Below are 27,187 nucleotides of genomic sequence, written 5' to 3'. Positions count from 1 at the left end.
ATCTGAGACTATAAAAATAGAACAGACAAGACTTAAAAATTAATGCCATTAAGGGTTTCTCTGTGAATGTAGAGTTTGAGCTGAGAGTTAAATGGTAAGTTTATTAAGTATAGAAGGTCTGGAGAAGAATATTTTCACTAGGGGAAACAGCACTTGCAAAGGTTTGGGAACAGGAAGAAATGATGAATTTTAGATACTAAATAAAGGCCAACATGAATGGTATTTAAAAATAGTGGGGATAACAAGAGATAAGGCTAGAAATAAGGCAGGGTCCATATCATCTTACTCAGGCTTCTCAGTCAAATAAGGGATTTTAGTCTCTATTTTAAGAGTAACAGAAATCCACTGATGAACTTTGAACTGAAAATGACACCGTCTTAGATGTGCATTTCATGTATTTTAGTATGATTTTTTTTAAATAATGATTTTTTTTTACCTGCCCTGTTTACATGTATTAGATTTGGCGAAAGTAACCTTTATCCAGAATATTGAGCATACTAGGAGAAATCATTGTGTGGGTATGAGTGGTGGGGAGGAGTGTAGCATACTGAAAGTGTAATATCACAACATGGAAGGCGGATGAAAAATTATGCAGACACTTGTCCATCAGACATCAATATGTGTGAGGCCCATTTGGTCACAGAGACAATTACCAGGAAGGATTCCACATTAAGCATAGTGCTGCTATCCTAGAATTGTAAATAGGGCAATGAGGGAAAGAAAATAATGAGATTAGATTTAACCAAAAGACTTTGACCAAAGCAGGGATTAAGTTTTCTAGAATAGCACAAATAAGTAATAAAAATTTGGCAGGGAGGAACTAGAGTCAAACTTTTAGCTAAAAATGGAGACATTCTCCTTCTTCACAGAAAGAAGTATTCACTGGTTGTTAGAATCGGGCCTCAAATGTTACATTAGGATTTAAGGCTACCCTAATTTGACTTTTGTGAACCAATCAATAGTTCTTGGCAGAAATTATGTCTTCAACTGGAGTTATTTTAAACCATCTTCTCCTCTGAATTTTGGTTGTAAATAATGTGTTTTATTTTGTATTTTTTTTAACTGAGGGGGAAATAGTGAAGTTATTGGAAAATGAATTCAAGGGGTAATTATAAAGCAAGGACACCAAGAAGGCATGAAAGCAGTTAAGTCTTAGGAATACCTAGTAGCTAGGAATCAGACACCGCCAAGATTTAGCTTCATTTTTTACCACTGCTCTTCTCTGTTATGCAGACTGACTTTCTTAACTGGGCTGGAAATATCGCCAACATCCATATTATATTATATTCCCATCCAGTTCCAACCACTACAGAGATACTTCCTTTCACTGCTTTTCGATGGCAAATCACAAAATTTGTGTGAAGGAACTCATGCCAGGTTGGGTTGGGTGCCACCGAGTGTGACCATGGGATCATGCATGGTCACACAGATTAAGATGTGAGTCACAAATGCCCATGTAAATGGTATTTTTGGTGAGGGATACTTCAGCTGTGAGAAAGAGTGTCTCCAGATTAGGAAAACTGTTTTTCATTCTTCATATGTTTGCTAAGACATATTATCTCTCTCTTGACCATCAAGACTCGAATACATGTCTCTTCTATTGTTCCTGTACTTACCCCAATCATGGTAAACATTAAAAAAAAAATGTTTTACTTGCTTGTTTCTTTATCGGTATGCCTTAAAATATACTGAATTTCTTGAGGGCAGAGCCTTTATTTTGATAATGTAGTAGCACAAAGACTGGTACATAATATGATAAGAATTGGTCTTATTCCAATTGGATACAATTTTGCAGGCAATGTTCTGATAATTTTTTATGTGGATTATCACATTTATTTCTGAACCCTATGAATCATTTAATATTATCATCTCATTTTAGATAGAGGGAAATTTAGACAATGCATGAAGCTCAAGGTCATCACTAAAGTGTGTTAGAGCTGGCATTTGAATCCAAGCAGTATGACATTAGAGTGTTTACTTTTAATCATGATATTACAGTTGCATTCTTTCAGGTTTAGAAAACATGAAAATTAAATGACATAAATCTGAAACATTTAATTTTGTTTTATGAAAGATTAATCATGAAAATTTATTATTTATGCAAAGAAGAGAACTTGATTTGCTCTAAAAATGATGGATAATAGCATCTGTATAGACAAAGTGAAGAAAGAAAACAAGTATTTGCTTTATATAGAAAAGCAAAACAAAGTAACATGAAAGGCAGTTAAATTTTTTTGAAGTTTCTATCCATCACTGAAATTTAAACATATATTTTCCCTAATTTTCCCAACGAAACCGTTGACTACATGATCGTTCAATTGATGTTAAGATAGACATATAATAAATCTAAAACAGCAGAGCTTTTAAATGATGACATTGGGATTATATCCACATTTTGTCATATGATAATGATAATTAGTAATCAGTTCACTAAACTATACTAGTTATGGAAGTATAAGTTACATTTATATACAGAATTCATATAGACTGGATAATTTCACTTGGTAACCAAAATGTTAAATAACAAATGCATATAGTTAATCTTACTTAAGCTGTTTTGGCCAAAAATTTTATAAATAATAAGTATGTCTGTATATCATATATTCATAAACTGTACTGATTATAGAATTACTTAGAGTATATTTATTTGCAGTGACAATGGTTATTTATCTCCAGGAGTAAGCATATAAAAGTATTCACATTTTTAGCTCACGTAAATTATAAATATATGAGATAGTTATCTTCAATAATATAGTATTGCTACAAGTAACTATTTTGTAATAATTCATACTATAAGTTATAAATATGTAATATATTTTACATATTATATATATATATGAAGAATAAAATAAGTAAATTCCCCAAATGATAATAATCTCTATAATTGGAGGACAAAATAATTTTGATTGATAACCCACAGAACATGAAATATACCAACACTCAGTTTGATTCATAAATTTCTCAATCAGAATGTTCTATGGCATTGATGTAAATTTACAGCTCCTTCTGAATTCATAATTATCAGATAAACAAATCAAACTAACTGGATCTTTGGATTATTTTGCTAGTATTTTACTACAGTGATGAAAAAAAATGTAGTTTTTAAATTGGTTAAATTTAATTGGAGATATTAAAATTATAATTCAGGTTTTGATAAGATATATGGAAATATAAATACAGAAAGATTTATGTTATTTTTTAAATTTTATTTTATTAAATTTATTGGGGTGACAATTGTTAGTAAAATTACATAGATTTCAGGTGTACAATTTTGTATTACATCATCTATAAATCCCATTGTGTGTTCATCACCCAGAGTCAGTTCTCCTTCCATCACCATATATTCGATCCCCCTTACCCTCATCTCCCACCAGTTGTGGTATATACACACAATAGTTGTATGTTATTTTTAAAAACATATATCTAGCACACAATTTTAGAATTAAAAAGGGAGATGAACCATATTTCTGCTGAAAAATATTATGAAAAATATATTTATAACATTTTAATCCAGGTTCATAAGTTGATCATTCCCAAACAATATGTAGCCATGCCTAGTCAGGTATATTGTGGCTCATTGGAAATTTCTGAATAAACAATGACTGCCTTTTTATAATAGTGATTCTTTTATACTAGACATGATATAGCTTATTGCTCAGCATAATAAACACACCATTAAGTGTTGTGTGTAATTGAATTTAAATAAATTGCTCTTTATTGAGGTTTCATTAGGCTATCATAATTGGCTTTAGTAACAAAGACAATTTGTAATAATAGTTAAGGATGATTTGTGTAACCTAATTCTTCATCATGAATATTTAATCCATACTTTAATTAAATATTTTGATTTAATGATAGAAATAATTCTGGGTAAATGTTTAATTATCTTATTAATATTCAGATAAACATTAAAATAACAGATGATTTTAAGTGCTTTCTGTGAAAAAAAGTATGTAATTGAGTGGCCCTCAGGAATTTTTGCATTAAAAATATACTTAATTGTAGATACAGAGAATTGACAGAAACCAAGTGAATAGAAATGATGAGAAAAACCTGCAGATACATGAAAATCTATGGAGAGAATATGATGGGTGGGAAGTAGATGAGAAACCAAAAGTTTTCTCTTTACTGATCCTTCCCAAGTTTAGGTGGGCAAAGACGGGGTGAGAGATGAAAGACATTTCAATCATTAGTAAAAACATTCTAAGGAACTTTATCTTTTAGCATTATAGGCCGTAGATAGTATAATTTAATCAATAAACTGTTTTATCAGTTCTCTTAGCATGAAATCTTCAACTGATTTAAAAATAAAATAAAATTGAATTTATTGTATAAATAGTGTAAATTTCTAATAAAGGAGGGCAAAGTTGAGTTGAACTGAAACATTTCTTTTAGTGACTGGAAAAAAATACATCATCTTCCTGAAATAGTAGAAAAACACTGTAAACTATAGAATATCTTTTCCGATAAGCCCCAGATTAAATTATTGAGGACATCTTTACAAACATAAAATGTAATAGAATAAGGTACAGAAAGATTAGTTTTTTTCTCAGTTATGATAATGCTTTTTAAAAAGCTTGTTGTTAAGCAGTGTAATTATTATGTAAAAAGTATCCCTTGAGTTTATCTAAATAAACCCTTTCTAAAATATCTATGTACTTTCTGAATTTATTTTGAGATGTTGTCTATGTATGTTTGGTTATTCTTATTTTGGTATTTCAATTAATTTCTATCACATTTCAATATAAGATGTCCAATAACTCAAATTTATTTTAACATATTGTTTTTCATATGATGAAACAAAACTGAGAATATATTAAAGAGGCTTGAATATTAATTTAAAGAAATCTTTTTGATGATCCTCTTTATACTCTTTTACTTAAACTAGCAAATAATGTGAAAATATTTTGACTTAAGAAAGTGCCTTCTTAATAATCTATTCCCAACTATTACAAGAAACCGTTAAGATCCATGTTATCTTGTAGTTCAGCCCATCTTCTTTTTGTTAACTACTATGTATTAATGAGTTGTATTATTTTCCTCAACTTTTGTAGGCAGAAATTATATTTTTCCATTTTAGGCACATTTTGTATCAGTAAGTTATAAGTAAAGAGAAACTAGAAAATATTGCAATATTTATTATGCTTTTCTATAAATTATATTATACATATCAGTGGACTATTTCAGATATTCTGTTAAACACACCAGGGTTTCTTAACATGGTTGTTATGGATAGAATGAACAGATTGTTAAACTTGGATGAGAAGTCTTTAGTTTTGCTAACTTCTAATTGAAATTTAGCATTTAATTTATTGCTAAATCTAGACAATAAACCATGGTGAAGTTAATAGTACTTGTGTCTTTTATATCAGATAATTGTGACAGATATTTTGAAATATTATTTATGATCACCATATATTCACAATGAGTCACCTAACTCCAATCTTCTGCTTTTCAGGTACTTACGCAATGTCCACTGCAGCTTTGTGTCTATTGGGAAACTCTGCAGCTAGATCACCTTCCAAAGTTTCAGATTTTCACATTAAAGATACAGACATGTAGGGTGTTTTGCTTTGTTTTGTTTTGTTTTGTTTCGTTTTGTTTTGTTTTGTTTTCCTTTTCTATACCTTCCTCTGTCTTTTAATTGAGATATAGAAAAAGATGATCAGGAACAAGACAGGGATGCCCCCTATCACTACTGTTATTCAACATACTATTGGAAGTCCTCGCCAGAGCAATCAAGCAAGAGAAAGAAATAAAAGTCATCCAAATTGTGAATGAAGAAGTTAAATTGTCATTTTTTTGCAGATGGCATGATTTTTTATATAGAAAACCCTAAATAATCCACCAAAAAACTATCAGAAACAGTAAACAAATACAAAATCAATGTGCAAAAAAATACATTGCGTTCCTATAAACTAACAAAGACATTTAAGAAAAATAAATGAAAAAAAGAAAAAAACAAAAACAAAACAACAAGAACAAAAAACAATTAGTTTTGTAATTGCAGAATAAAGTAACAAAGGACATGAAGGACCTATACACTGACAATTATAAGACATTGTTAAAAGACACTGAAAAAGACATGGAAAGATATTCCATAAACTGGACAAATACATGCAGAAAAATGCAACTGGACCACTTTCTTACTCCATATACAACAATAAACTCAAAATGGATTAAATGGAGTAGACTTAAATGTAAGATCTGAAACCATAAAACTCCTAGAAGAAAATGTAGGAAGTAAACTCACAGACATTACCCTTAGTAATATTTTTACTGATATATCCCTTCAGGCAAGGGAAGCAAAATAAAAAATAAACATATGGGACTACATCAAACTAAAAAATGTTTTCACAGCAAAGGAAACCATCAACAAAACAAATGTCACCTGCTGAATGAGAGAAGATATTTGCCAATGGTACATCTAATAAGGAGTTACATCCAAAATGTATATTAAAAAACTCATACAACTTAACACCAAAAAATGGACAGAGGACATGAAGAGACATTTCTCTAAAGAGGTCATACAGATGGCCAATAGACATATGAAAAGATGCTCAAGGTCACAAATCATTAGAGAAATGCAAATAAAAACTACAATGTGATACCACTTCACTCCTTTCAGAATGTCCATCATCAATAAATCAACAAACAACAAGAGTTGGAGAGGATGTGGAGAAAAGGGAACCCTTGTGCATTGTTGGTGGGATTGCAAATTGGTGCAGCCACTATGGAAAACAGTATGGAGGTTCCTCAAAAAATAAAAAAATAAATAAAACAGAACGACCTTATGACCCAGCAATTCCACTCCTGGGTATTTATCCAAAGAAATTCAAAATACTAATTAGAAAAAATATATGCACCCCTATATTTATTTCAGTGCTATATGGAAACAACCGAAATGTCCATCAATAGATGATTGGATAAAGAAATTGTGGCATATTTATTCAATGGAGTATTACTGGGCTATAAAAAAAAAGAAATCTTACCATTTGCAACAACATGGGTGGACCTAGAGAATATTATGCTAAGTGAAATAAGTCAGTCTGAGAAAGTCAAATACCATATGATCTCACTCATATGTGGAATCTAAAGAACAGAATAAACAAACAACCAAACTCAGAGATACAGAGTAACAACTGATGGTTGCTACATGGGGGGGGGAGTTGGGAGGATGGGGAGAAAGTTGAAGGGATTTAAAAGTACAAATTTATACTTTCAAATCCCTTCACAAAATAATCCCATCACAAAATAATCATGGGTATGTGAAATACAGCATGGGAAAATAATCAATAATGTTGCAAAGAGTATGTAGGGTGCCAGATGGATGCTGGACATATCAGGGGGATCACTTCATGGATTGTGTAGATGCCTGACTACTGTGCTGTGCACCTGAAGCTGAAGTAGATTAGCATTGAGTGTCAATGATAATTAAACATATGTGTGTAAGTATATGGATGTATATATCTGTGTGTGTGTGTGTGTGTGTGTGTGTGTGTAGTCACGAGATGTAAAGTACAACATAGGGAATATAGTCAATGGTATTATAACAGCTTTATACAATGTCAGAAGGGTAGTAGACTTGTGGGGGGTTATCACTTGGTGAGGAGTTTAAATGTCTAATCATTATGGTGTTTTGTAACTCTGAAACTAATAGAAAAAAACAAATAAATAAAATTTGACATTTGGAAAAAATAAAAAGATATGAAGGAGTTAAACAAGATGGGAGTAATAAAAAGAGTCAAAGTTGATTGAATGTTCCAAACAGAAGGAAGAGCAGATTCTAAGGCCATGTAGTGAAAAGGAAAAGTTGAATACAATACAAAATATTCACATTATTATATTGTTGCAAACAGTTATCATATCGGTTTTTCTTCTTCTTGAAAGTGATTTTATCTATACTATTTTTCATTGGACATGTTATGGTAAAAATCAGTATGAATTTAAGCTAATTAAAAGCACATTTTAATGTTAAAAAGTAAAAGATAATCTGTGTTCATGGATTGGAATCCAAATCGATATACAGATTTAATACAATCCCCATCAAATTCCCAATGGCATTTTTTTAAAGAAATAGAACAAAAATCATTAGATTTATATGGAATCTCAAAAGACCCCAAATGACCAAAGCATTCCTAAGAAAACAGTACAAGGCTGACTTCAATTTATGCGACAAAATGACAATAATCAAAACAGCATGGTATTGGCAGAAAAACAGACACAGAGACCAATGGAATAGAACTGAGAACCCAGAAATAAACCCACATAAACAGAGGGTGCCAAAAAAAGTATACACGTTTTAAGAAAGGAAAACTGTATGAAATTGTAATACTTAATATATACCAATAACAAAAGATGAATACAAGTCACATTTAACTTCTGCAATTACAAGAGGTGCTCAAAGTGTTTACCATCAGTGTCCAGACACATCTGGTCATGGCGAACTACTGCTTGAGCAACGTTGGCAGAAGTATCCACTTGTATACATTTTTTTTTTTTTTTTGGCACCCCTGGTATATGGGCAGATAATTTTTGGCAAAGAAGCTAAAAATATACAATGGAGAAAAAGAAGCCTCTTTAATAAATGGTGCTGGGGAAATTGGAAAGCCACATGCAAAAGAATGAAACTAGACTGCACCATACACCAAAATTAACTCAAAGTGGATCAAAGACCTAAACATAAGACCTGAAACAATAAAGTGCATAGAATAAAACATAAGTACTAAACTATGGACCTTGGGTTCAGATAAATTTTATGAATTTTACCTCAAAGTCAAGGGAAGTAAAAATAAAAGAATGGGACTGTATCAAACTAAAAAGCTCTGCACAGCAAAAGAAACCATCCACAAAACAAAGAGGCAACCTACCCAATGGGAGAAGTTATTTGCAAACAACACCTCTGATAAGGGGCTAATATCCAAATATATTAACAACCCATACAACTCATTAATAAAAAAACTAACAATCCAATTTAAAAATGTGCAGAGAACCTGAACAGTCACTTCTCTTTAAGAAGACATACAAAAAGTCAACAGTTATTTGAAAAGATGGTCAACTTCACTAGCTATTAGGAAAATGTAAATCAAAACCACAAGGAGATACCACCTCACACCTGTTAGAATGGCTATCATCAACAAGATAAATAATAACCAATGTTGGAGAGGCTGTGGAGAAAAAGGAACTCTCATACACTGCTGGTCGGGATGTAAATTGATACAGCCACTATGAAAAACAGTATAGAGGTTCCTCAAAAAGTTAGGAATAGAATTACCATACAACCCATCAATCCCTCTTCTGAGTATCTACCCACAAAATCTGAAACCATTTTTCCGTAAAGATTTATGTACCCCTATGTTCATTACAGCATTATTTATAGTGGCCAAGGCATGGAAACAACCATAATGTCCTCTGATAGGTGATTGGATAAAGAAGATTTGGTACTTATATACAGTGGAATATTACTGGGACATAAGAAAAGATGAAATACTACCATTTGTGACAACATGGATGGTCTTGAGATTATCACACTAAATGAAATAAACCAGACTGAAAAGGTGGAGAACCATATGACTTCACGCATATGTGGCATGTAAACTTAAAGCAACAAGTGAACAATACAACCAAACAAACAAAAAATCTTAAACACAACAGTTTAGTGGTTACCAGAATTCAAGAGGGTGATAGAAGAGGGTAAAGGGGGTGATAGAAGAGGGTAAAGGGGGTGAAATATATGGTCAAATATATGGAATAAGAACTGACTCTGGGTGATGAACACACAAGGAAATATATAAATGATATGTTATATTATAGAAATATACACTTGAAATTTATATGATTTTACTAACTAATGTCACCCCATTAAATTTAATGAAAATATAAAAGAAAGAGATGAATTATTGCCTTTGTGTGTCAATTACTTTCAAACCAAGATAATTAAAATGAGAATTACTCTTACTCTTTGTAAGAAATGTTGTAACATGGATAGGTATGGCCTCTATAAATATAACTTTTTGACTGAGAATATTCTAATATACCAAACTTTTGAGAAAACTGTTTTTTAAAGTTAACATGTAATTCATTTAAGTTTATTTTTTCAGCTGAATTGAGGTATGATTGACAAATCATCATTGTAGTATTAAGGTGTACAATGTGATATTTTCACATACATACACATTGAAATGATACCCCAATCAAGGTAATTTACCTATCCATTACCACACATCTTTACCCTCTTTGTATGTTTACATGATGATAACTATAGTTAATAATGTATTGTATACTTGAAATTTTCTTAAAGAGCATATCTTGAGAAAATTCTTTATAAGTTTTCTATAGAGTAACTTAAAAATGTTGTTAATATATTGTGCGATGACATGAATTATTTACCATGCTGGTATTTCTAAGGGTTCTTTCTAGCATTTAGACCTTAGCTCTTTTTGTTGTTGTTTAGCATCCATGTTATGGAATTAAGGATTTTGTATTCAGCATAATATGTAAATAGTGTCTTTGTGTTATAATCTTGTGAAAATATTAAACATTTAAAAATAACTTCGCAAAAAGTTCTACAAAGGATATCGAAAATTGAAACAATTATTTATAACAAGCCCCAAAACACACATTTCTCTGCCCAATTCCTCTATCCTAACAGTATAATTTAACTTATTTTGAGCCTTATGTGACTTTTGTAAGTGTTACATAATTTTGGAAATAATAAGGTAACTAAATGAGGGTCATCCCATCTAACTATCACCTAGCTGTATGCTTAACAACCTTAGTTTTAAGGAGGCAAGACTAATGAAAAATGCATTGGAATGATAAAACTATTTTGGGATATAATACTATGAAAAGATGAATCGATGATTTGAATGCATTAATAATTTCAAAGTCTTGATGCAATGTAGCTGATGCATTAAAAAACAAAAGATGGAAAACTATGACCCAGTAATAAATGATATGTTGGGAATTTTAAAAGACATGGGAATAACAAGATTTCCCCCAACTTTGAGCTTTAGCCATATATAGGTTTTATTTGGTATGGTGAAAATATATTGAACTATCATTCTAGTATAAGGGCCTGCTATTTACTTTAAGATAACTCTTTAAGAGGAGGAAGCATAAGGTTGACATCTAATAACTCCATCAAGTTCTAATGTGACTATCATTAGAACAGATTTACTTTTTGGTATATGTAGGTTAATGATTCAATGAGTTTCAATTACCAAAGCCTGTCAGGCAAACGATCAAACATGTAGGAAAGACATTCTTATTTCATCCCTATAATTTTACCTAAGAGTCAGAATTAAAAAGAAGAAATTTAGTTTGTTCAGATTCTAAGCAAAAAAAAAAAAAAAAAAAAAAGATACAATGCATATATAAATACTGAAGAGAGTATAACTTTCTATCACCATTTGGCATAATTGATAATGTATTAGTAGTTTAGTTATAGTGCAATATTGATGCTATCAAAATATTGAGGTGAGATAAAAGACCATTGGTATATAGGAAATAAGAGACGGACCAGAAAACAAATGAGTGCAGTTCCAGCCCCCGCTCTGTTTAATGTGGGACAAGGACAGGTCCATTAAAGTCCAGTTCAGTTACGTGTCTAGAATTTGGTTTACTTGGAGAGAGAGAGAGAGAGAGAGAGAGAGAGAGAGAGAGAGAGAGAGAGAGAGAGAGAGAGACAGAGAGAGACAGAGACAGAGAGACAGAGACAGAGACAGAGACAGAGACAGAGACAGAGAGAATGTACATGTGGGTCAAAGTCCTCTTAACATCCCTTTCATTTGGAAACTCACAATTCTTCTTTGTCAAGTTCTAATGTAAATTTACAGGCAATTTTAGTCAGATATGTCAGATACAGGTGTGACCTGAGTCAATTCCACTTACAGCATATTTTAATTACTGACTTTATTTATAATATAACCCCATCACAGAGCTAATGATGCTGGGATTATTTTCCCAGGACCCAAAAATAATGGTGACTCTTGAAAGAGTAAGCCATCCAGTTAGCTATAGAAAATATGCAGATTGTCTTCTATTAAAAAATATCAACAGTACTTGGTAGAATCTATATCTGTTGAGAATTATTAAAAGCTCAATATAGTTCCTCATGTTTTAGGTTTTTTAAAGAGATCAGTTTATAAGGATTATATTCAGTTTATACAAGGTCAACTAGGTCAAGTCTAAGGTCAATTGGAATCCAATATAATAATATTGTAATAAAATCACGATATAAGTGATAGCCTTGCCTCTAACTGCCCAAGAGCTGCCCATTGACTTGAGTGTTCTGGCTAATAAACCAGGCCTGAGAGGCATCCACAAAGCACCAAAGGCAGAGTGAAGGGGCCAGACTTATTCTGAGACAGTTGCTTTTGATCCTGTTTAACAATGCAGTTGCTTTCAAAACATAACAATATCTTACCCATAGCGAATGTGTATCCTCTGTTACCTAACAGCCAAAATTCTTGGGAGAAAAAGAAGGCAATGATTAGATATCTACCATGCTAATTAGAGAATCAGATCAATTAACAGCTAGAACTTCCTAATCCATTTTTCAAATCCCCACTGAAATGGTTATGCCTAGAATTACAATGTGGAAAACAAAATTTATTTCCTTACTAAATATAGTGAATTCTACTCTTTAATTTTAGCAATAAAAATTGGATCCAAAACATGGTAAGAATCCTCATAGTGACAAGTTTGAAAAGCACAGAAAGGATTTGACTTGATAGTGGAAACGAATGCTAAAGCTGTAGAAAAGTGTAAAACAAGGTGAGACAAACATCAAAATTATAGTGAGAATCTAAATACATTAATGTGACAGGATACATGGAGTCCTAAAATGTTATCTTGGAAATAGAAATGATAAAACTCACCTTTATCTAGGATTAAAGAAAAAAGGGATATGGAATGAAGACTGTTTCCACTTTGGTTCGTTAAATATAAAATGCCATAAATGATTAGATAAAAAGAAAAAGTCTGTATATCTTTTACACACACACACACACACATACGTACATGTGTTTCAGAGTTTAATGTAAAATTTGTATGAATTGATTCAGTATTACCAATTCAATGCTAATATACTCCAGACAAGTTTTAATATCTCAATGGTTCTCTATTCCTCTAACAACTGAATTTCTCTGGGGTTTTGAACTCGACATTTCATTTGACTTGCTGTATAATCATTGATTGGAATTTTACAAATTCAAGTATAATTAACAAGTCTGCCTTAAACACTATGATGTCAAAAGGTAAATAGTTTCTATCTAACAAAAACTTGTCAGGTTCATTGAGCTACCGTGTTTAATCTAACTTTAAAAATTAATCCAATTCAAATTACCTACTAATCTTGCTGTTTATTTCAGCATATGTAGAATAACTGTAGGAGTTTTAAAATGGTCCATTTTGAAGGTATATTTGAATTTTTTCAAAAGGAGGCAACATTTGGAGGAGTCAAAATAAGGCAAAGCTTTACAAATTAGATTGTTTACAATAGGAAGAATTTTTCTATTAGTCAATATATTTAGATACTTAAAACTGAGAATGTATGCTAAAATCTGGTAAATTCTGTAAAGTAAAACGTCACATATGTTTCTATGTATAGAAAACTTAAGAACTGCGTGCTCCGTGAAGACGTTGGTCATAGATTCCCAAGTTGATGCTTACATGTTCCAGTGGTCAATATGTCCAGAATCGTTTTAAATTTCTAAAGGAAATTTAAAACGATTCTAAAGGAAAGGTAATATTTTTGATACATAAATCCAAACCAGAAATAAGCCAATTATATGAATTTCAAGTTACAGTCTATTCCTTTATGACACGGAGAGTTTCTGTTGTGATCATAAAATATGGTGAATGCTGCTGTCAAATGCCATCCAACAGAAAGGCAGGAATCTTCAATACGAGAAGTGACATGTCGAACCTTATTAACAGTATGTGATAAATTTCAACTTGTTCTGTGCTATCAGCCGGGTGCGAGCTACAGTTGAGAGAAAGTGTGCTTTAATGTGTGCCATAAATCATCCTCAATCATGACAAGCTCCGTGTCACACATCATTTCTGATATACTGCAATTCTGTCAAATAGAAACATCATGGTGTGTCCTCATGCATCTCATTCACCAGATCTGGCACCGTGCAACTTCTGGCTCTTCCCCAAATTTAAAATGATTCAGGACATAAAGGCAGCCACAACAGCACAACTAAAGACACTCAGAAAAGAGGACTTTTAGAAATGCTTCAGAAAGTGGCAAGAATGATGGGATAAGTGTGTTCAAAGGGAGGGGGGTATTTTGAGGGGGATTAATGCCAATGCGTCTTTTACTGTAATATTTTTTTAACTTAAACATTCATTGTATTTGATCATACCTTGTATACTATGATTCTTTGAAACGTTCACGTTGTAGAATTTATTTGATTGATCACAAAATACAACTCAAAAAAAGGAGCCGCTGAAAAAATGAAAATGACATTGGGATAAATTTGCAACATGTTTAAATGATAAATATTTGCAATATTAAAAATATTTGTAGGAATTGAAATGAGAGCAATTTGAATACCTCCATTGGGAGATAGGCCAAAACCAATGGGAAACACAAAAATAAATATTAATATCAAAGAGATTTTTGAAAAATTATACCATTTTATTGGGCAAGAAAAAATTCAAATCAGAACTATAAAATACCTTTTTTTTTTTTTTACTCTATCATGTTGGAAAGATTCAAACTCAACAATTGCACCAGTATATTCAAGAGTGCTATAAACCTCTCATTTCCATGAAGTATTAATGAGAATGTGAAAAGGCATAACTTTTCTTGAGGAAAATTTGGATATATACATGAAAAACTGTAAGGTTGTTTTTATGCTTTCATTCAATTATTTTGCTCCTAATGTTTTTCTTAAGAAATAAAAATAGAGATACATGATTTTTATAAATGTGTTTATTAAATATATATTTTCAATAAAAAGAAACTTTGCAGATACAGCAAGGAATTAAGAGTACTTCTACCACTTCACAATAAATAGAATTAAATGCTATGTATTTCTTTAAGGAGTTGGTGTTGAATTCTAATTTTAATTTAAAATTACAATTAGAGAATATTTTATTGTTGATGTAACTTGTTTCATTCATCAGTTCCCTATTGAGGGTCAATTTATACTGCTTTCAACCTTTAATTATTTAAAGTAATGCTTCAGTGAACATCTTTGGGAAAAGACCATTTTGTATTTTTGCCATTTGGTAAAAATTCTTGAAAATGATATTGTTGGATTAGAGGGCAAATGCAATTTTTAATTTTTTTTTATTTTTAGACAATGTATAGCATTATTTTTTAAGAATTTTTTATTAAAATATAGATAACATACAATATTATATTAGTTTCAGGTGTATGTTGTAGTTATTAAATAGTACCCACCTGGCACTATACATAGTTATTACCATATTATTGATTATATTGCCTATGCTAAACAAGTGATCACCATGAGAAGTCCAGCAACCATCTGACACTTTACTATGCTATCATGATATTATTGACTATAAATCCTGTTTTATACCTAGAACTTTCAACCTCTTATTCCCCTTTATCTTTTCCTTCCTTTTTAAAATTTTCAATTACAGCTCACTTGAATATTATTTTATATTAATTTCAGGTGTACAGCATAGTGGTTAGACATTTATATAATTTACGAAGGGATCCCCCTGACTAGTACCCACCTGGCACTATATGTAGTTATTTCCGTATTAGTAATTATAGTCCTTATGCTTTACTTTGCATCCTTGTAATTATTTTATAACTACTAATTTGTATTTCTTAACCCCTTCACCTATTTCACCCTGCCCCCAAGCCCCCTTCTGTCTATCGCCCTGAGAGATCTAGTACCCAATTGACACCATACATAGTTATTACAATATTATTGACTACATTCCTTATACTATACCCTATATCTCCACGTAGACTGTGTAAAAACCAATTTGTACTTCTTAATCCTTTCCCTTATTTCACCCGTAACCAACCCCCTTCCCATCTGGCAACCATGACAATGTTCTCTGGATCTATGAGTTTGTTGGTTTTGTTTATTTTGTTCTTTAAATTCCACTTATAAGTGAAATCATAATGGCATTTGTCTTTCAATGTCTGACTCACTACACTCAGCACAATAACCTCTAGGTTTGTCCATGTTTTCCCAGATGGCGAGATTTCATTCTTTTTTGTGGCTGGGTAATATTCCATTGTATATATGTACCACCTTTTCTTTATCCATTCACCCATTCAGGGACACCAAGGTTACCTTCATATCTTGGCTTCTGTAAATAATGTTGAAATAAACATATGGATGAACACGTCCCCTCAAAGTAGCATTTCAGGTCTTTTGATAAATACCCACAAGTGGGATTACTAGGTCCTTCTCTATCTCATGTTATAGTCTTTGTTTTGAAGTCTACTTGTCTGATATAAGTATCACTACCCCAGCTTTTTGTTTGTTGTTTATTTCCATTTTCATGAAATATCTTTTCCCATCCCTTTACATTCAGTCTGTGTGTGTCTTTTGATATGAAGTAAGTCTCATATATGCAGCATATTTAAGGGCATGTTTTCTTATCCAGGCAGCCTCCCTATCTTTTGATTGCAAGTTGTAATCCATTTGCATTTTAATCCATTTGCATGTAGTTATTGCCATTTTATTATTTATTTATTTATTTATTTATTTATTTATTTATTTATTTATTTATTTATTTATTTTTTATCTTAGAGAAGTCCCTCTGAGATTCCTTTTGATATTGGTTTGGTGGTGATGAACTCCTTTAGCTTTTTCTTGTATGGGAAGTACTTTATCTGTCTTTTGATTCTAAATGATAGCTTTGCTGGGTACAGTAACCTTCATTGTAGATCCTAGCTTTTCATAACTTTGAATATTTCCTGCCAACCCTTTCTGGCCTGCAAGGTTTCTGTTAAGAAATCAGCTTGATAGTCTTGCTCCTTTGTAAGTAAATAAATGCTTTTCTTTTGCTGCTTTAAGATTCTCTCTTTGTTTTTAAACTTTGGGTGTGTCATCCTTTGACACACCTTTGGGTGTGCATGCTCCAGCTCATTTCAAAGTTGGCCACTGGGCATGCCAGCCCCAGGGCCACCTGGGAGGATAATCACTGCAGGTCAAGTTCAGCCACTGCCCGTGCCCCACCTGGGGCCACCCATCAAGAGCCACAAAACAATCCACTGTTGGTCGCCATCTGTGTCATGCTTTGATGTCCCTCAAGAGGCCAAGCTGTGAAACAAGGCCAGCTGCTGCTAGTGCCTAGCTCAGGGCTGCTCAGCCCACAATATGGGACATGCTGCAGCCAGATGCTGCTTGTCTGAGTTTTGAGAACCTTTGAGAGACACTAGGAAAGAATGCAGCATGAGCCTAGGCAGGCAGTGTGTACGAAAAAGCCACTGGAATCAGCTTCAGTGTGTCTGAAATTTGGGCAGTGCATGGTCTCAGAATCACCAGGGAGTAGCCAACAAACAGCATTAGCCAGCTTGATATAGACTGAGATGTTGTGGCCACCTGTGTCTGCATGCCAGGAAGGAGGAGGGCTCAACGAAGAAACAATGGTTTTCCCTAGTTCCTCCATCCAGGATAAAGCTGCCCTTGCTACCCTAGTCCTGAAGCCAGACAACTCAGTCCCTCAGCCCCTATATGTCCCTGTCATCTCTGCTGCTGCTGCTACCTCAGTGCTAGAGCTCAGAGCCAGTGATTCCATTGGTGAGTAAGTCTGTGCATGGTCCCTTTAAGAGGAGCGCCTGGGAACACAGCCACTCTCTGTCCCACTCAGCCACAATCTTCACTGGTCTTCACAACCAGGAATGATGGGAATTTCCCTCCCTGGCACTGGAACCCTGGACTAGAGAGGGCGTGGGACCAGCCCATTCCACATCTCTGTCCCTCCTCCCATACGGTATGTCCTTTGTTGTGAGGCTTCAGTTTATCAAGATGTCAGGCGATTCTCAGTGATGGTTGTTTTGTGGTTTAGTTGTAACTTTGATATTGTCGTGAGAGAAGGTAGCACAGCATTTCCCTACTCTGCCATCTTGACCAGAACTGTCTATAGTCTCCTTATGAGATATGCCATTTTGAATCCCTAGCAGAAAAATATGATAATTCTTGTTTCTCTGTAGCTTTGCCAAAAAACATATTTTCAAAATTTTAAATATTTCTAAATATGGTGAGTGTCTTCTTTTTACTTTCTTTTTAATTTGTTTCTTATTATGAGCAAGATTGAGCATTTAAATATATGATTTTAAAAGTCATTTACATTTATTGTTCTGTGATTTATTTGTGCATATGTTTTGTCCATATTCTTATCAAGTTTTTGGTCTTCGACTTAACAGTTTCTGTGACCTCTTTATGTATTAGGGACACCGACATTATGTCTCTGAGATAAGTTATCAATATTTTTTCTCTTTCTGTCATCTGCCTTGTCAAGCTGAAGTTTTATTTTCTTATTCATTTTGATCTCTCTGGCCCTACGACCAATCATTTTATTTATTTTGCGTTATGAGACAGAGTTAAGAATATTTTTCTCTAATTCTAGGTTAAAAGGAATTACCTGTTATGTTTTTCCAGTCCTTTTCTGGTTTTACTCTGTTTATTTTGAATTAAAAATACATTTTTAGTTTGTCTGATTTTTGCTGTGAGAAATGGACCTAATTTTAGCTGTTTCCATGAAAATATAAAGTGTTGCAATATTATTTACATAAAAGTCTAATTGGTTTGAAATGTCAACTTTACCATATTCTAAATTTCCTTCTTTTATTAGATCTGCTTTTGGATGCTTATATTATGCTTCATGCTATCCATCCATGTTCTAAAAACTAACATTTCCTTTGTTAGAGGGAAGACTAATCTGTTCTTATTGATTTCTTTTAAAGAGTTGACTATTCTTGCTACTAATTTTTCATATAAATATAATGATAAACTTAACCAGTTGAATAAAGAAATTTCAAAACACCTGACAGTATATTTGTTGGTATTATATTAAATTGATAAATAATCATCTTATGGTAATGAATCTTTGTATTAAGAAAATAGCATGTTTTTGTTTTAATTTGTTGAAATCTCCATTTATGTCTTTTAGCATTATGTAATAGTATTCTTTATATAAACATTTCCTTATATAATAATTTCTTAAGTTCATGCCTAGTTTTTTATTCCTATTGCAAAAAGTGTTTCTAGCATTTATCTAATTAACTATGTGTCTATTTGAAGATTATTGATTATAAATATAAGACAGTCTTAAGTATATTTCTACTGTGCAATAAGAATAGTACCTGCTTGTAATTGTATACTATAGTTTTGCCAGATGTTACTATTGGGGGGAACTGGGTCAAGGATACATGTTATCTCTCTGCTATTTCTTATAATTGCATGTGAATCTACAATTATCTCAAAATAAAATAAAAAATAGTTTAAAAATATGGAGAGTTATGTTAGACTTTAATTTGTCACATACTTGTTATCAAGACTAATTTAGGCAATGCATGTTCACATAATTTTCAGTGTACAAAATATCATAGAGATACAAGATACAATTGTTATTACATACTTTTCTGTAGTAGTTTAAAATTTAAGGAGAATTGAGTCAGGAATCTACAGCTTAGAGAAAGACCTTTATCTTACCCATAAATGTAGATTTTTCCAAAGTTTTTTTCTCTCAGGTATTCGTTAGCTATATATGCAATAAATGGAGCAGGAATGTCTCTCAGTATAGTTTTAGTACTTCTTAAGGTAACAGAACAGTGATTTAGAAAATTAAATATCTATGCATAAACCTTAAAACCAAAAGTATTTTATAGTGGAAATAACATTTATAAGCAAGGTGTAATTTCAAGAATCTGTGAAAAAAATGTTAAAAAACAGGACATAAAAATTACTGCAAAGCAAAAACACCATGAAATTATAAATACAAAATGGAGGCAAAATATTGGTATAACTCCTAGACTTAATATACTAACCAGAATTTGAACAAATCTTCCAAAGGAAAAAAAAAAACACAAAACACACAAAACTAACACCTAAATAGAAAATACAAAAAGGACATGATCTGTATTAAAACGAACATAAGCTATTACTTTCCTTCTATCACATTGTTAAAGTCCAATGTTTGATCACACATTATTCCAAGAGTGTAGGGAAACTGTTATTTCCCATTGCTGTAAATGTAAATTGGTCTGATAAGTTTGTTTGGAGAACAGCTTGGCAATATCTAACAAAATATATAATCACAGTATCCTTTGCTGTAACAATTTTTATTCTAGATTTTTTTTATCATTAAATAAATTTATATGTTCTTGAAAATACTTAAAAAATTACTCATTGCTGCAGTGTTTATTATATTAAATAACTGAAAAAATGTTAATAACCTATAATAGGGGAGCAATTATAGTCACACATGGAAATACCATACAACCACTAAAAACTGAGATTTAAAAACTGGCTAAATAAATCCTTGAGTGAAGAAAGCATGTTTCAAAATAATGTATGATGCATAACATATATCCTTATTTGTATTTTACTCATTTGTGTATACCTGTAAATATATAACATGAGAAATCATTGAAAGTGGTTATATATGGGGAGGAAGATTTAAAGGTATGGGATGGGATGAAAACACTTTTTATATATTTTTTTAAATTTTTGAATTTTTATTGTATTTGTTTTTTTCTAAAATATTAAAATGGAAAACTTTATGATATCAGTATTGACTAAAGCTCCAGCAAAGGAGGACAAATTCTCTTATATTCCAAAATGAGATGTTAGATCACATAAATAAGACTTACAGCAGAGATAACCAAGAACTGATTTTATAACTTACGTCCAGACAATACGAGATCTCTATATTGGAAAAATTATGTCTTTGAAGACTACTGTAAATATGGTGGAAGGGTGGGAGAATCCTTCTCCTAACTTCAGGTCATTTGAGGAGGGTTTCAATGGAACTTCTTAGAGAGTTTGTCCTCTTCAGTTTGGAAGATACGGTTGGGATACACTTGAGGAATTGGAAGGCCAGAGGTTGTGGCTTGAGCCTCATGCTCCGATGGCAAAACAAGAGGTAACTCTTTTTGCTCTTAGAATTTGTTGGAGTAAATAGTGAGACCCCAGGAAAAAGAGTCTGGAGGGGGTTGTATCAAATGACTAATAGATGAGGGAAGACATATAAGATGAGGGAAGACATATTATCGATGATGAATTATCCAAGATCAAAAAAACTGCTGGTGAGGGGAGGCCAGATGGCTCAGTTGGTTAGAGCACGAGCTCTCAACAACAAGGTTGCCAGTTCAATTCCCACGTGGGATGGTGGGCTGTGCCCCCGCAACTAAGATTGAAAACGGCAACTGGACTTGGAGCTGAGCGTCACCCTCCACAACTAGATTGAAGGACAACAACTTGGAGCCGATGTTTCTCCTTGGAGCTGGAGAAACACTCCATTCCCCAATATTCCCCAAAATAATAATAATAATAATAATAATAATAATAATAATAACAGCCACAAAATAAAAAAATCTTTACACAGTTAAACAAAATAAACTCCATGAAAAACAAACAAACAAATAAACTACTGCTGGTGAATTGCTCTCAGTGTTGAGAGCATGTGGAGAGGTTTTCAGAATTACTATGAAAGCCCAATACTTGATAGAACATTGCTTTAAACATTTGATAAGCATTGACAAATACATAGAGTCATGTATATGCCATTATGATTATGATATAGAAATTTTAAATCATCTCAAAAAGTTCCTTCACTGTCCTTTACAATCAATCCTTCCCATACACTGGTCCTGAATTTCCAAAGCTCTGTTTTCTATATAAACCATGGATAATTCCTGCCTATCTATTTTAAAACTTCGTGATAGAAGCTAGCTAAACTCTTAATCAAAAGAAATCACCAATAAAACAAAAAGGGACCCTACTGAATGGGAGAAGATATTTGTGAATTGTGTCTCTGATAAGGGGTTAATATCCAAACTTTATAAAAAAAAACTCATTCTATGCAACTCCAAAAAAACAAACAACCCAATTAAAAACTGGGCTGAGGACATGAAGATACATTTTTCTAAAGAGGACATACAGATGGCAAACATATGAAAAAATGCTCAACCTCACTAATCATTAGAGAAATGCAAATGAAAACCACAATGAAATACTACTACCTCACCCCAGTCAAAAATGACTATCATCAATAAATCAACAAACAACATGTGCTGGCGAGGATGTGGAGAAACGGGAACCCTCGTGCACTGCTGGTGTGATTGCAGATTGGTGCAGCCACTATGGAAATCAGTATGGAGGTATCTCAAAAAACTGGAAATAGAACTACTTTATGACCCAGCAATTCCACTCCTAGGTATCTATCCAGATAAATCTAAAACACTAATTCGAAAAAAGTTATGCACCCCTATGTTTATTGCAGCGCTATACACGATAGCCAAGACATGGAAACAACTGAAATGCCCATCAGTAGATGACTTGATTAAGAAACAGTGGTACATTTATACAATGGAGTATTACACAGCCATAAAGAAGAATGAAATCTTACTATTTGCAACGATGTGGATGAACCTAGAGAACATTATGCTAAGTGAAATAAGTCAGACAGAGAAAGACAAATACCATATGATCTCACTTATATGTGGAATCTAAAGAAAAGAATAAATGAATGAACTAATCAGAAACAGTCTCAGAGATATAGAGGTAAAACTGAGGATTGCTAGATGGGAGGAGAAGTGGGGATGAGGGAGAAGGTGAGGGGATTAGAAAGCACAATTGGTAACCACAAGATTGTCACGGGGATGCAAAAGTCAGTTTGGGGAATACTGGGGAATATAATCAATAATGTTGTAAAAATGTTGTAGGGTATCCAATGGACACTTGTCTTATTAGAGAGACCACTTCAGGGATGTCTGATCACTGCACTGTACACCTGAAGCTGAATAATAATGAATGTCAACTATAATTATATATAATATATATATATATATATATATATATATATATATATATAGTCACAAGAGGTGGAGTATAGCATTAGGAATAGAGATAGTGGGAATGTAACAGCTGTATGCAATGTCAGAGGGGTAGTAGATTGGGGGAGGGGGTTATCACTTTGTGAGGGGTATAAATGATAAATGTCTAACTAGCACATTGTTTTGTACACCTGAAACTAAAAAAAAGTAAATAAATAAATCATGAAATGTGTAGTAAGTCATTGTCTCAAAGACTTAAGAGTTGTACGGGGAAAATGAAAGATACAGAACAGACTCTACTAGTCTAGGCTTTTTCAGGGAATGAATAGTAGATGTGTGTGCATTCTTTATATATGACAATATTACAAAACTATTGAGCTACAACATGTCCACACTCCTGGGCATAAAATATGGTTTAACATTTTAGTTAAATAAATGGTTCTTTTGCCTCCTTGTTAGTCGCAGGAGACTAAAAATATCCATTTTCTGGACTTCTTCCTGAAGGTCACTTCCCATTGCATTCATATAAAAATAGTACATTTGTATCATGGATGATCTAATTAGGTGATTAGTTTTGACAAAGATTTATTAGGTTGGTGCAAAAATGATTGGGGTTTAAAAGGTTAAAAATAATTGTAAAAACCACAATAACTTTTGCACCAACCTAATAGACTATACTATGCTATAAAAAGAGATGTAAACAAGGGTCTATATTTATTTATATATTTGAGATATGAGTCTTTTGCCAGATATAAGGTTTGCAAGTATTTTATTTCCAAGTCTGAAGTTTGTGTTTTCATCTCTTAATCAGGTATTTCACAGAAAGAAAAAAAAAAAAAAGTTTTTAGATTTGATGAAGTCCAGTGTGGGGACAGAGTCCCAGGGAGCAGTTTCCAGGCTCTCCACCTCACATGGAAAGGTGCTGGCTCAGGTAGTAGATGGCCATCAGCTGTGACTAGTTGGCCATCAGCTGTTACTGGTTAGCCTTGAGCCATTGATATAACTGTGGTGGCTCCATTGGGGGGTTGGTGGGTGGGTTGTTTGGCAGAAAAGCTCAAGGCACATTGTGGATCCCGTGGCTCCTGCTTCCTGTATCTCCAGGAACCCAGCCGCCAGCAAGAATATAGCGGTATGACTCCCCTATCGATGGTTCCGTTGGTGTTCCTTTTTGGCCTCACCATATACTGCGTTCTTGTGCGGGGTGTGGGAGCAGAGACCCTGTATGACAACCAGTTTATTGACTTGTTTGTTTGTTTGTTTCATTTATATATTCTTCCTTTGGTGTACTGTCTAGATAGGAAGTGTACATCAACCTCTAGATCCAGGAGATTTTCTCCTATGTTATCTTCTAGAAGTTTCATAGTGTTATGTTACACATTTGAATCTATGATGCATTTTGAGGTACATGGTTTTTTCCTATGCATATCTAATGCTGCGGGACCATTTGTTGAAAAGACAATTGCTTTTCTTTTTTCATTAAAATGCTTTTGTAACTTTGTCAAAAATTAGCTGGCTATACATATGTGGCTATACATATGTGGGGCTGTTTCTGGTTCATTGATCTTTGCCTCTATCCCTCGGACACCACCATGGTCTTGGTTATTGTGGCTATGTAAGTCTTGAGGTCAGGTAGAATCATCTTCCTAATTTATTCTTTTTCAAAACTGTTTTGATATTCTAGTTATCTTATGCATTTTAGAATGATCTTGTCTCTATTTACATGAAAATTTGATGGAATCTTTATAAGAATTGCATTAAAACTATACCAATTTGAGGATGCTTGACTTTTCCCTTGTTGAATCTTTCAATCCATTTAAATATTATTTCTCTCAATTTATTTAGATCTTATTTAATTAGCACTTCGCAATTTTCAACAAGAAAGTACGTGCTTTGGGAGCGGAGATGCCAGCAGGAAGAGGAACGGATGCCAAGCAGTGCCTGAATCCACACAGCTGCACTCTGATTGGCTCCACCTGGCTGTCAGGTGAGGCGTCATCTAGCCAGGCCTTTGGGGTCTTGCGATCAGGTGCGAAAAGACCCTTGCGTGCATGCGTGCTAGAGAGCTCTGTGATCAGGTGCCGGCCCTCATTGAGATTGTGGGTGGCTCCACACTGTTCTTCTGGGAACCCTTTTCTGGGACATTTGTGGTGCGTCAGTTCACTCCTTACATGCCTCGTGCCCCCAACTACAATGGAATTGTACTTTTGATTTGAATTTCTAAGTATACCTTTCTAGGATATAGAAATTAAGTAGTTTGTTTGTTCGTTTGTTTGTTTTTGGTGTGATCTTGTATACTGAGACTTTGCTGAATTCACTTTAGTTCTAGGAATTTGTTTATAGATTCTTCGGAATTTCTTATACAGATATATTATCTGCAAACAGGGAGAGGTTTATCTTTCCTAATTCTTATGCCTTTTGTTTCCTCTTCTTGCCTTACTGTGCAAATTTAACTTACAGAACCATGCTGAAGGGCAGTGATGATTGTGGACTCCCTTACCTTGTTCCTGATCTTTGGTGGGAATGTTTCATTATTTCATAACTAAGTGTGATATTTGCTGTATGTTTTTTGTAGATTTCTGTATCAATTTGTGGAAGTCCTTCTACGTCCTTATTTTTCTGACAGTTTTTATTGTGAATGGGTGTTGATTATTTTCCAATGCTTTGTTTGCATCAGTTGGTACTATCATGTAGTTTTTCTTCTTTGTCCTGTTGATATAATGCATTACATTAATTACTTTTTCAATTTTGAACTAGCTTTGCATACTTGGAATAAACACTAGTTAGTCATGATTTATAATTTTTTTATATGTACTAAATTATATTTACTAATAGTCTTTTGTTAATAATCTAGATTTATGAAGCATATGGTCTGTACTTTTTATGTATTTTCTTTCTCTGGTTTTGATAAATACTACTGGTTTTATAAAATGAGTAGGAAAGTTTTTCCCCTTTTATTTTGGAGGAGATTGTGTAGAATAGATGTTATTTCTTCTTCAAATGACTGATGGATTTTGCCAGTGAAACCACCTGGTCCTGGAGATTTCTTTTTTGAGTTTTTAAATTAAAAGTTCAGTTTTCTGAATAGTTACAGTGCTATTCAAATTATCTGTTTCAGATGAGGTCCGTTGTGGTAGTTGGTACTTTTCCAGGAATTGGTCCATTACGTCTAAGTAGCCAAATGGAGTAGTTATAGTATTACCTTATTATGCTTTTGTTTTATGTAGGGTCTGTACTGATATCTTCTCTTTTATTGATTTTCTTTATTGCCTATTTCTTTTCAATCCCATTGCTTTTCTGTTCTTATTATTTTCTTCCCTCCACTTGCCTTATATTTTTAATTTCTTTTTTTTCTAGTTTGAGTGGCTTAGATTTTTGAGATTTTCCTCTTTTCTAATGTATTTCATGCTATCCATTTCCTTCTCAGAATTACTTTAGCTGCCTCCAACAAATATTGATATGTTATATTTTCATTTTCAATTAGTTCCATGTATTTAATTTTTTTTCTTTAGTCTTTTATCTTTGGATTACTTACGTCGATGTGTGTTGTTAGTTTCCAAGTGATTAAAGATTTTCCTTTTATCTTTGTGTTATTGATTTCTAGTTTGATTCCATTGAGGTAAAAGAACAAATTTTATATCATTTTATTTTTTATTTTTTTACTTTGCTAAGGTTTATTTTATGGCCCAGTATATGATCTATCTTGGCATTTGTTTCTTGAGTCCTTGTGAAGAATATATATCCTTGTGCTATTGATTTGAACGTTCTATCAAGATGATTAGATCCTGTTTTTTGGTGGTATTATTGAGTTATTCCATACCCTTGCTGGTTTTCTGTTTATTTTTTCTATCAATTGTTGAGAGAAGAGTTTTGAAGTCTCCAAATATAACTGTGGACTAGTTTCTTTCTGCTTTCAGTTCTATCTGTTTTTGCTTCATGTATTTTTCAGTACTGTGGTTTGGTGCATAAACATTTAGGATTGTTATGTGTGAATTAATCTTTTTATCATTATGTAATTATATATCAGTAATTTTCTTTGTTTAGAAATCCATTTTAGCTGGTAAAAAATATATACCTATTGCTACTTAATTTGATTAATGATTGTGGGGTATAGCTTTTTTTCATCCTTTTATTTTCAGACTCCATCATTATATTTGAAGAAACTGTATTGTAGACATATGA

Source organism: Rhinolophus sinicus, chromosome 3, assembly GCF_057876585.1.
Source record: "Rhinolophus sinicus isolate RSI-liver-muscle chromosome 3, RSI-T2T, whole genome shotgun sequence".
Classification (NCBI taxonomy): Eukaryota; Metazoa; Chordata; class Mammalia; order Chiroptera; family Rhinolophidae; genus Rhinolophus; species Rhinolophus sinicus.
This window is presented reverse-complemented; position numbering follows the sequence as displayed.